Raw genomic sequence first — 13059 nt, forward strand, 5'->3', positions numbered from 1 at the left:
TGTACTAATATTTTCAAATCTTGTAAATAAATTCTAATACATTTATCAATCAAAGTGTATCATCTTTGTATCCAAAAAGCTTTGTTATGATGTATGATCCACAGCCAACTGGGTATATTAGCCTGTAAGCTCCGATGTGGTCTAGTGGTTAGGATTTCTGGTTTTTCACCCAGACGGCCCGGGTTCAATTCCCGGCATCGGAACATTATTTTTTTTATTATATTTTCCACAAAATTAATAAAACATATGTCATACAATATTTGTTTTAAGAAAAATAAATATACTTTTGGCTGGTTTTCACCCAGACGGCCCAGAGTCAATTCTCAGCATCGGAACATTATCTTTATTTATTTTTCTATCTCACATGAAAACCTTCTCGTTATAATATCAAGTTAAACATACGAATAAAAGGCATGGTTCATCTGATTTTATCTTTAAAATTATACGTATGTATACGTACATAACCATATAGTTCGCCCGTTACTGTACCTCTAATTATCGATGGGAATTTGTAAAAAGAAGTAATGAAATTACTATCGCATTCTTCACACAGAAACAATACGTATGGTTTGCCTTTTTTGTGTACGTTATATTGACATATAACAATTGATAATAAAATAGACAAAGATAAAACAACAATTTTAAGAAATATGTCATTTATTATTTCCTTCACCTATTATGTTTGAGAATAAAGCTATTTTGCCAATCAGTGTCATTATTTTCACAAAAATCATATATTTGAAATTTGAGAGGTTATTACTAGCCTGTACAAAAAAAACAGTTGATTTGATATTTTAATTTTATGAAAATTCAAATGATAAGGAATTTTTTTATAATCAGAGGATTTTTACTGTGTTTGTTTGCTTATGCAGGATTCAAGGATCCGTTTAGAGGTGCCTTATTGATGATGTACAGATACCACAATCAACATAGGAAATATTTTTGAAAGCTCCGGACATTGGCCCGGGTGGTGCAGGATTTAGTGAGTCAAACTGGATCCCGGGTTCAATTCCCGCATGTGAAATTTTGAATTATATTTTTTATTCTTATATCCGTTTGATAGAAGATCTGACATTATTACATATGGGTCACGTTGCAGGTTGTAAGGAATTACAATACTTTTTTGTAATATTTTTCTAAACATGAACCTACTTCAATTGAAAACGACATTTCGTTTCAGTGTACCTATACATTTGGCTTTGTTGTGATCATTGGGCGAGATGACTACATGCAAGATGATGATATCACTTCCAAGATTCTCAACGCAGAAATTTGATTTGTTAATTCGAAAGATCATCAAATCATGATCCCGAACTGGATGATGTCAAATCATTTTAGTTGATCAAACGCAGTGATAATAAGGATCAGTATTTTAATCAGACTGCTAATGCACATAAGATGGTTTAGGATATTTAATATGCTAAGTTTTATCAAATACACCATAGAATATTCAATGATTTAGCTGAATCCTCATTATGATGTTTGATGTGAAAGACAAAATTAGCTATCTTTTCTAGCAGATGCCTTGTGACGAAAAGACTTATTAATTTATCCACAAAATTTTGTACTAATATTTTCAATCTTGTAAATAAATTCTAATACATAAATCAAAGTGTATCCAAAAAGCTTTGTTATGTCATCCACAATATTTGTTTTTCTGGTTTTCAGAAATTTTTTTTTTAAATTTTTCCACAAAATTAATTTTGGCATGGTTTTCACCCAGACGGCCCAGAGTCAATTCTCAGCATCGGAACATTATCTTTATTTATTTTTTCTATCTCACATGAAAACCTTCTCGTTATAATATCAAGTTAAACATACGAATAAAAGGCATGGTTCATCTGATTTTATCTTTAAAATTATACGTATGTATACGTACATAACATATAGTTCGCCGTTACTGTACCTCTAATTATCGATGGGATTTGTAAAAAGAAGTAATGAAATTACTATCGCATTCTTCACACAGAAACAATACGTATGGTTTGCCTTTTGTGTACGTTATATTGACATAACAAATGATAATAAAATAGACAAAGAAGAAAAACAACAATTTTAAGAAAATGTCATTTATTATTTCCTTCACTATTATGTTGAGAATAAATTGTACATGCTATTTCTGTATCGTTTGATTTCACATTATCTTATGTTAATTTGAGAGGAATTACTATTCAAAAGAATCATTGATACTAATAATTTCTACTGAAAATTCAAATCGATCGAATAAGTTTTTATACCTTTTAGCTATCAAAACATCAGGAAGGATCCTATGTTTAAGAGATGCCTTATTATGATGTTTGAATCCACAACCAACCTAGCTAAATTGTTCTGAAAGCTCCGATGTGGTCTAGTGGTTAGGATTTCTGGGTTTTCAACCCAGACGGCCCCCGGGTTCAATTCCCGGCATCGGACATTTTTTTTTATTTTTTTTCTTACATCCGTTTGATAGAAGATCTGACATTATTACATATGGGGTCACGTTGTTGTAACCTATATAACCTTTGTGTATATTTTCTAAACATACCTACTTCAATTCCAAACGACATTTTCGTCTCAGTGTACCTATAACATTGGCTTTGTTGTGATCATTGGGCGAGATGACTACATGCAAAGATGATATCACTTCCAAGATTCTCAACGCAGAAATTTGATTTGTTAATTCGAAAGATCATCAAATCATGATCCCGAACTGGATGATGTCAAATCATTTTAGTTGATCAAACGCAGTGATAATAAGGATCAGTATTTTAATCAGACTGCTAATGCACATAAGATGGTTTAGGATATTTAATATGCTAAGTTTTATCAAATACACCATAGAATATTCAATGATTTAGCTGAATCCTCATTATGATGTTTGATAGAAAGACAAAATTAGCTATCTTTTCTAGCAGATGCCTTGTGACGAAAAGACTTATTAATTTATACACCAAAATTATGTGTGAAAATAAGTGATATAGTTATATTATTTGTCAGGGTTTCTGCATCGTTTGGTTTGACAAAATATTATTTGATCATTGCACCTACGAGTGATTTGTACTAATATTTTCAATCTTGTAAATAAATTCTAATACATATCAATCAAAGTGTATCATCTTTGTATCCAAAAAGCTTTGTTATGATGTATGATCGACAGCCAACTGGGTTATATTAGCCTGTATGCTCCGATGTGGTCTAGTGGTTAGGATTTCTGGTTTTCACCCAGACGGCCCGGGTTCAATTCCCGGCATCGGAACATTATTTTTTTTATTATATTTTTTCCACAAAATTAATAAAACATATGTCATACAATATTTGTTTTAAAGAAAAAGAAATATACTTTTGGCTGGCTTTCACCCAGACGGCCCAGAATCAATTCTCAGCATCGGAACATTATCTTTATGTATTTTTCCTATCTCACATGAAAACCTTCTCGTTATAATATCAAGTTAAACATACGAAAAAAAGACATGGTTCTTAAAATTATACATAACATACATATAGTTCGCCGTTACTGTACCTCTAATTATCGATGGGATTTGTAAAAAGAAGTAATGAAATTACTATCGCATTCTTCACACAGAAACAATACGTATGGTTTGCCTTTTTGTATACGTTATATTGACATAACAAATGATAATAAAATAGACAAAGATAAAACAACAATTTTAAGAAAATGTCATTTATTATTTCCTTCACTATCATGTTGAGAATAAATTGTACATGCTATTTCTGTATCGTTTGATTTCACATTATCTTATGTTAATTTGAGAGGAATTACTATTCAAAAGAATCATTGATACTAATAATTTCCACTGAAAATTCAAATCGATTGAATAAGTTTTTTTTATACCTTTTAGCTATCAAACACCAGGAATGATCTATGTTTAGAGATGCCTTATTATGAGGTTTGATCCACAACCAACTAGCTATATCGTCCTGCAAGCTCGATGTGGTCTAGTGGTTAGAATTTCTGGTTTTCACCCAGACGGCCCGGGTTCAATTCCAAGAACGGAACATTATTTTTATTTTTTATTCTTACATCCGTTTGATAGAAGATCTGACATTATTACATATGGGGTCACGTTGTTGTAACCTATATACCTTTTGTATATTTTCTAAAAACATACCTACTTCAATTGAAAACGACATTTCGTCTCAGTATACATATACATTTGGCTTTGTTGTGATCATTGGGCAAGATGACTTCATGCAAGATGATATTACTGGTAGATCTTTCATTTCAAAATAGTTCGTCCCTTAAAAATCACTTCCAAGATTCTGGAATCAGAAATTTGATTTGATAATTCGAAAGATCATCAAAACGTGATCCAGAATGGGATGTTGTCAGATCATTTTAGTTGATCAAACGCAGTGATAATAAGGATCAGTATTTTAATCAGACTGCTAATACATATAAGATGGTTTAGGATATTTAATATGTTAAGTTTTTATCAAATACACCATAGAATATTCAATGATTTAGCTGAATCCTCATTATGATGTTTGATGGAAAGACAAAATATCTTTTCTAGCAGATGCCTAGTGACGAAAAGACTTATTAATTTGTACACTGAAATTATGTTTGAAAATAAGAAATATAGTTATATTATTTGTCAGGGTTTCTGCATCGTTTGGTTTCACAAAATAGTATTTGATCATTGCACTTACGAGTGATTTGTACTAATACTTTCAATCTTGTATATAAATTCTGATACATATCTATCAATCACAGTATATGGTCTTTCTATCCAAAAAGCTTTATTATGATGTTTGATCCACAGCCAACTAGGTATATTATCCTGTAAGCTCCGATGTGGTCTAGTGGTTAGGATTTCTGGTTTTCAATACCTTTTGTATAATCATATAGTGATTTGATATTACATTCGACTATAATGTTTTTTATAGTCCGAGAGTTTATATTCCACAATTTTAATACAGGTTTTTTTATGATATCTGTGATATCTATGCAATATACATGTTCTGTGAGGAACCTTCTGGGACCCAACCCCGGAGGCCCTATTTGCTGGGAATATTAAAAATTATTTTAAAGATAAAAAAAAGGATTTCTGGTTTTCACCCAGACGACCCGGGCTCAATTCCCGGCATCGCAACATTATTTTTATTTTTTTCTCACATCCGTTTGATAGAAGATCTTACATTATTACATATGGGGTCACGTTGATGTAAATATATACCTTTTGTAATTTTTTTGTAAACGTTATATTTCAATTGAAACATTTATAGACAAAGTTCAAACAACTTATTTTAAGAATATTCATTTTTATTTCCTTCATTTATGATGAGAATTTTTTTTTGCTTTTTTGTTCATTGATTTCAAATTATTTCTGTTTATTAGAGGAATTTATTCAAAACGAATCATTGATAGTTAATAATTTTCTACTGAAAATTCAAATCGATTCAATAAGTTTTTATCAAAGCTTTTGAACACACAAAAAATCAAAAAAGATTATGTTCTATGCCTTATTATGATGTTTATCCACTTACCAACTAGCAAATATGTTCTGAAAGCTCCGATGTGGTCATTAGTGGTTAGGATTTCTGTTTTCAACAGACGGCCCGGGTTAAAAACATCGGAACATTATTTTTACAAGATCTTTTTCTAAGGCGCCTATTTTCTAGTAAAACTAGCCAGACAAATCACAGGGACTTGGCATGAATTTCTAACCAAGAATATATATATACATATATTATAGTATTGACACTTTACTATACATATAAATACTGTCGGTTAGAAACTTGTGCCAGGTCCCTATGGTACAAATACTCATTTCTATAACTAAAGCATTGCTACATCACCAATGTAATCATAAAACAAGGTCTGAACAACTTAAGAACGTTGAAAGGAAAAAAAATTACAACATCAGTAAAATGCTTGTTTTAATTGGAATCAATTATACAGTAGTTCCTTTATATATGACCACTCAGATAAATGACCACTCCTTTTAAACGACCGTTATTCAACAGTAAACTACCTGTATAAGTACACAGTTGATTACAGGGATTGTTGAGTCTGCAGTGAAAATTGACAGAGACTTGAAAATATTTCCCAAGTTTGAATGAATTATTTACCAATACCACAAAAAAGGAAAAGTGTTTCCTATCACAAGAGAACATATTAGATTCTTTACACAAAGAAGGGAATTTTTCACAAGAGAAACTATTCCAAAAGCAATAAATACATAAAGAATAGCCTATTTTTCAGTTGTGGTTGAGTATGAATTTCTCAAAGTGTCAACGGAAATATCGCTGTATCATCTGACAAAGTGGTACAAAGGGAAGTAACTCTGATAGTGCGAGTGATCTGTTGACTTGGAGATGCACTGTGCAAAATGCAGCTGGCTAAAATTTTGTGTCTATTTACAGAAACAAAGTGCTGTTGACCTACAAGCATGATTAACAAATGACAAATACTACAATATATAAGAAAACATTAACTAAAGTTTTCTTACTCCTATTGAAGCAAGCTATACCAATAGGAAATATCTCTGTAAATCTTATCTGATATCATAATTTGCGAGATGACTTAATGCAAGATGATATCACTTCCAAGATTCTGAACGCAGAAATTTGATTTGTTAATTCGAAAGATCATCAAAATATGATCCCGAATGGGATGTTGTCAGATCATTTTAGTTGATCAAACGCAGTGATAATAAGGATCAGTATTTTAATCAGACTGCTAATGCACATAAGATGGTTTAGGGTATTTAATATGCTAAGTTTTATCAAATACACCATAGAATGTCCAATGATTTAGCTGAATCCTCATTATGATGTTTGATGGAAAGACAAAACTAGATATCTTTTCTAGCAGATGCCTTGTAACGAAAAGACTTATTAATTTATACACAAAAATTATGCTTGAAAACAAGTGATATAGTTTTATTATTTGTCAGGTTTTCTGCATCGTTTGGTTTCACAAAATATTATTTGATCGATTGCACTTACGAGTGATTTTTACTAATACTTTCAATCTTGTAAATAAATTCTAAGACATATCAATCAATCACAGTGTATCATTTTGTATCCAAAAAGCTTTATTATAATGTATGATCCACAGCCAACTAGCTATATAGTCCTGTAAGCTCCGATGTGGTCTAGTGGTTAGGATTTCTGGTTTTCACCCAGACGGCCCGGGTTTTTACCGGCATCGGAACATTATTTTTATTTTTTTCTCACATCCGTTTGATAGAAGATCTTACATTATTACATATGGGGTCACGTTGATGTAAACTATATACCTTTTGTAAATTTTCTCAACATACCTACTTCAATTGAAAACGACATTTCGTCACAGTGTACATTGGGCGAGATGACTACATGCAAGATGATATCACTTCCAAGATTCTGAACGCAGAAATTTGATTTGTTAATTCGAAAGATCATCAAAATATGATCCCGAATGGGATGTTGTCAGATCATTTTAGTTTATCAAACGCAGTGATAATAAGGATCAGTATTTTAATCAGACTGCTTATACACATAAGATGGTTTAGGATATTTAATATGCTAAGTTTTATCAAATACACCATAGAATGTCCAATGATTTAGCTGAACCCTCATTTCGATGTTTGATGGAAAGACAAAATTAGATATCTTTTCTAGCAGATGCCTTGTAACGAAAAGACTTATTAATTTATACACAAAAATTATGCTTGAAAATAAGTGATATAGTTATATTATTTGTCAGGTTTTCTGCTTGGTTTAGTTTCACAAAATATTATTTTATCGATTGCACTTACTAGTGATTTTTACTAATACTTTCAATCTTGTAAATAAATTCTAAGACATATCAATCAATCACAGTGTATCATTTTGTATCCAAAAAGCTTTATTATAATGTATGATCCACAGCCAACTAGCTATATAGTCCTGTAAGCTCCGATGTGGTCTAGTGGTTAGGATTTCTGGTTTTCACCCAGACGGCCCGGGTTCAATTCCCGGCATCGAAACATTATTTTTATTTTTTTCTCACATCCGTTTGATAGAAGATATTACATTATTACATATGGGGTCACGTTGTTGTAAACTATATACCTTTTGTAAATTTTCTCAACATACTTACTTCAATTGAAAACGACATTGTGGTCTAGTGGTTAGGATTTCTGGTTTTCACGCAGACGGCCCAGGATCAATTCTCAGCATCGGAACATTACCTTTTTGTATTTTTCCTATGTCACATGAAAACCTTCTCGCTATAATATCTAGTTAAACGTACGAAAAAAAACGGCATGATTCATCTGAGTTTGTCTTTAAAATTATACGTATGTATACGTACATAACATAATTATAGTTCGCCGTTACTTTAACTCTAATTGACATCGGATGGTTTAGGATTTTGATCCACAACCAACTAGCTATATTGTTATGTAGTAAACTCCGATGTGATCTAGTGGTTAGGATATCTGGTTTGAACTTCCGGTTTGGACTTTGATGCGAATGGACGTTTGTCTATGTGCGTAATTCAAATCTGTCAACATCGGTGGTAAGGAAGGGTCATTGACCCTAAATTTGTGACTTTTGAATATCTATATATATACTGATTACCCGCTGAAATATATTATGTGAGTTTTTCTGTGTATTTTGACATTGATCCCTATTCCCGTTTCCAGTTTTTTCCGGGGGATGGCGGCCTCGGGAGGAGGCTCCGGTGCACGTGGGAAGAAACATTATTCCAAAGATAACACTGTTGTAGTGGATGTGTTGGATAACAAAAATGTAAAGGCGGCACGCGTTATACATGAAATTGGGAACTTTGTGGTGAGGGTTCAGTTTTCGCTTGTGTCCCGAAATCTGGAAACCTTTTTGAAGTGACGTTAGAAGGTAGAGCTGGAATAAACATTTTATTGGATGGTGTTGTTATTGATGGTAAAGGTTCGATTGTCGCGATATCACTAAGCGTTTTACGCTTGTGAGTTTCCTCCATCTCCCTGCGTATATTAGTGACGATGAAATCGTGAATAAGCTTGAACAGCTTAATATTGAGATGGTATCGCCGATTAAGCGCCGTTTTTATCAAGGGACTACTGTTGCTGATGGTACGCGATATGTGCGTGTGAAATTGCCCCGACATTGAAATCTCTACCATATACGATGAAATTTGGAAGTGATTATTATCGTGTCATTCATGACAATCAGCTGAAAGTATGCACACTATGCTACTCCGATCAACATTTGTTCCGTCAGAGTCCACAGTTTGTGTGTTACACGTGTGGAGGTCAAGGTCATTTCCGGAGGACTTGCAAAACACAGCCGTGTGTGCGATGTGGAGAGATTCGCTTCGAGTGTGATTGTTCGCGCGCACCTAGGTGTGGGCGCTACGACTGTGGTTGTTTTGACACTGGCAATAACCAGTACAGCGGAGATTCAGACGAGGCGGGTGATATTGCCAATGATGATGACTCGCGCTCTGTGATTGGAACCGCTGTTTCCATTCCGTTTCCCGATGGGCGTGGTGATAGCTCAGAATCTATGAGCACCAGTGGTGGGGATGATGACGCTGACGATGACGTCGATGATGATGATGATGATGATGGCGGTGATGCTGACGGTGTTGGTAGTGACGGTCTTTGTAAGGATGTCGATCGCGAATCGGAATCCATTCTGAGTCAGAACACATTAACTGACGGTTATGATGTTTGCTTTGGCGACGTCCTCGCGCAGCCAGTGTGTTCCAAGTTTTGGGAAAATGATGGTATTGAGGAGGAGGGGGATGGTATAAGAAAGTAACTGAGAGACCTAGTTCTGCTCAAGAAAAAGATTTTTTTAAATTAAAGGTTGGAGATGGTGGAGTAAAGAAAAAGAAAAAGAAGAAGGCCAAAAAAGTTAAATAATTTTTTAATGAACTTTGTCTTGTTGTGCTTTTTTATGTTTACGATATCATCCATTAATGTTAATGGTTTAAGAGATGTTGTTAAAGTAAAAAATTTATTTGAATACTTTCAGTATCATAATTATAAAGTTGTTTTATTGCAAGAAACTTTCTGGGATGACTTTTTTGTAAATCAAATAAGTCACCTGTGGAAAGGTAGGATTGCTTTTAACAATAGTAATTTCATTTCAACAAATTTTATTGCAAAAAATATGCAAATGGATTTGGCAACAGGCAAAGCCTATATTAGCCATCTCCAAACAAATCCGGTATAGTACAATTATCAACAAAATATTTTAACATTTAACATTACATTATTAATGAATATTATTATTAGTGTATCTCCCCAACCTATCATAGTAGAAAAATCTAAAAAAATCTTTTAGTTTCAGATATATATTCTGATATGCATTGCAATAAATATGTATTTTTTTTCTTCATTACAATTGTCACAACCATGCAGTAGATTTTTTGTGTTAAAATGCGAGTGGGGGATATTAGAATTATGTATGTTGGTTCTGAGTGATGATCTTCGTTCATTAAATAAAGGACATATGAAAAGATAATGTTCGGCTGTTTCATTACCAAGGCCACAAGAACAAATTGGAGAATCTCTCAAATGATCGCGAAATAGGTCTGAATTTAGATTGCTAGAGGAATTTCTGAGCTGGCACAGAGTAATATTTATAATTCGAGAACTTTTGTTTATAAAGGTATTTGTTATATCAGGTTCCATTTTATTAATGTTAATCAAAGTACTGAAAGTACTGAAGGGGTTGGATAACATTTTCCATATTACAGATATGCTTATTTCTTTGAATAAATTCATATATTTTTTTGCACAGAAAGACGCAGTCTTTACATTTCTTTTCATTTTGATGGCTTCATGCAGTAGAATTTTTAACCATAATAAAACAGGAGTTTGAAGATGCTTCACCGCTGACAAATGGTATTTTTCTTGATAAAAATCAGGAGCACACACATTAGAACTTTTCTTCTTTTTTAAAAGTAACTTAACAACACTACCACCATTGAAAAGTCTGAGCTTCTAATGTTATTTCAAGATGAAAATGTAACACTATGTCCAATATGGAATGAAGTAATGATTGCGTATGCACCAGAAGCAAAATTAATTATCTTAAATAATTTTTTGTGTGTTAAATTGACATGTATATATACGATTTAACACCAATTATTGTTCATATGATGAGTATCATCTATGCTTTGTCGCGGATGGAGCGTCTTTAAGAATAAGGCAACAGTACGAAAATCATGAATTCACACAAAAGTTTTTGAACCAAATTTAGTTTAACCAAAAGAAGATTAACAAATAGTGTTTTTGTAATATTTGGAACGTTCTGAAGTGCTTATTGGATTTTGTAGATAGAAAATAATTAGTTTTTCAAAAGTATTTTCATCTATAAATCTATCTGATTGGAAAATGGTATACATTGAACACCCATTTCTGACATAATTCTATCAGATTTTATAGTTTACTCAGTAATTGAGTTACATGTATTCAACTACAGACAGGAGTTTTAGGGTGTGACTTTTAAAGGGACAATTAAGTGAAACGGTGCGATGACAATTTCAATTGAAAGTTGGGCAGTCGATGTAACTGTGGATGTTGATGTTACCAATTTATGGCAAAATTGGTTATGGTAATACATATGGGGTATAAAAAGGCCTCTCCCACTCATTTCTAGTAAAGTATTAGGCTTCCATTTAGCTGTGACTTCTTAATCACCATCTCTCTCTTCTCTTAGGATTCCTATCTTGGGCCTCTGTGCTTTAATTAGGTGAGTATTTATGACCCCCCCTTTCTCCCAGTGTAATGTATCCACAGGTGGCTAGATAGGGAGGGATTCATTGACCAGACGTATGTGACCGAAGCTGAGAAGGTCATTAATCACATCTATTTATAGGTAGATGGGGCCAGTACAGAACTTATACCTGTTGAGTCATTATTATATATATTTATAAATATCTATCTACACAATCCAATGGCATTTTCTATGTATAGCTGACAAATTAAATCCTAACATAACCTAAGACCTCAGAACCTTGGTTCACCATACACAGCGACAGTGTGTTCTACACGTGTGGGAATTCCTCTTTACAGTTGGATGCTATTTTAAAATATATATAAAAATATAATGAGGATTGTCCAATGAGAATCACTATAAAATAAGTGAATATAAACAATATACAGAAGTAATATACATTTAATCAGACTATGTTTTTTTTTGTTTCAACCGTATCACGGCGATGATGCATTCCAGACCTTATGAGGTACATTTACCTATATAGCTATAGCCGCACTGTCGTGTTGTATAGGTACCGTATGCAGATAAGGGCCAGGCTGCAAGAATGTTACAGCGCACCTGTGGCAAAATCTGGGTCACACAGTGAATATTTCATATAAGCGCTTACATATACATGTATGTACTAATTATTTGGAAATATTTCATGTATTATTAAAATGTAAACATGGACCAACTTTATAGAACAAACAAAATTAAACACATGGCTTTACAGCTCTCTGTAATATAACATAATCAGACCATAGTAACCACATGTGTGAAACCGTTACACATGTACATTGGGTGGCCAGCGCATTAATACATAAAAACGTGTTAAAAGAAAATTTATAGGATGTATATAAATGGGTCAAAACGGAAAAATCATTTCAATATAAGTGTATTATGATATTTCATTGTGATGCATACCTGACAATCGGTCAAAATGTGTATTTAGCACAAAGAGGAATACTATGACAAGAGAACTATATCTTGCCTCGTAACGTTTCATTTATTGTAGGTTTGTGCTAAAATTGTCTCCCAAATTTTGCCAACGATCCCAATAGGGTTGGAAAAGGCCCATAGGGCCTTTATCCAACCCCAAAAAGGAGTGTTTTAAATTGTGCAACAGTATTAACATTCGATAAGTCAAAGTTTAAAGCGAAAGAATTAAATTCTCTTAAGGTACTTGAAAAAAACTAGTATAGTAACTTGCAGTTCTGCACATAGGAATATTAAAATATCTTGTCATCCTTAGTGGATATCTCTCATTTTCAGGCTGATATACAAATGGTTGTACAGTTTCAATCAAATGTTGTGGAGCAAATCCACGGAGTATCTTAAACATAAGAATAAGTTTGTGTTTTTGACGCCGATCAGAGAGAG

At 33.0% G+C, this 13059-nt stretch overlaps 3 non-coding genes across 3 annotated transcripts; all 3 read left to right on the forward strand.

Moving 5' to 3' along the window:
• Positions 1-2336: 2336 nt before the first annotated feature.
• Trnae-uuc (transfer RNA glutamic acid (anticodon UUC)) lies at positions 2337-2412 on the forward strand. Its single transcript has one exon. It is a non-coding gene; the product is annotated as a tRNA-Glu (tRNA).
• A 751-nt stretch (positions 2413-3163) lies between these two features.
• Trnae-uuc (transfer RNA glutamic acid (anticodon UUC)) lies at positions 3164-3235 on the forward strand. The gene has a single exon. It is a non-coding gene; the product is annotated as a tRNA-Glu (tRNA).
• Positions 3236-7883: 4648 nt separating this feature from the next.
• Trnae-uuc (transfer RNA glutamic acid (anticodon UUC)) lies at positions 7884-7955 on the forward strand. Its single transcript has one exon. It is a non-coding gene; the product is annotated as a tRNA-Glu (tRNA).
• Positions 7956-13059: the final 5104 nt, after the last annotated feature.

The sequence above is a fragment of the Argopecten irradians genome, chromosome 12 (genome assembly GCF_041381155.1).
Source record: "Argopecten irradians isolate NY chromosome 12, Ai_NY, whole genome shotgun sequence".
Lineage (NCBI taxonomy): Eukaryota > Metazoa > Mollusca > Bivalvia > Pectinida > Pectinidae > Argopecten > Argopecten irradians.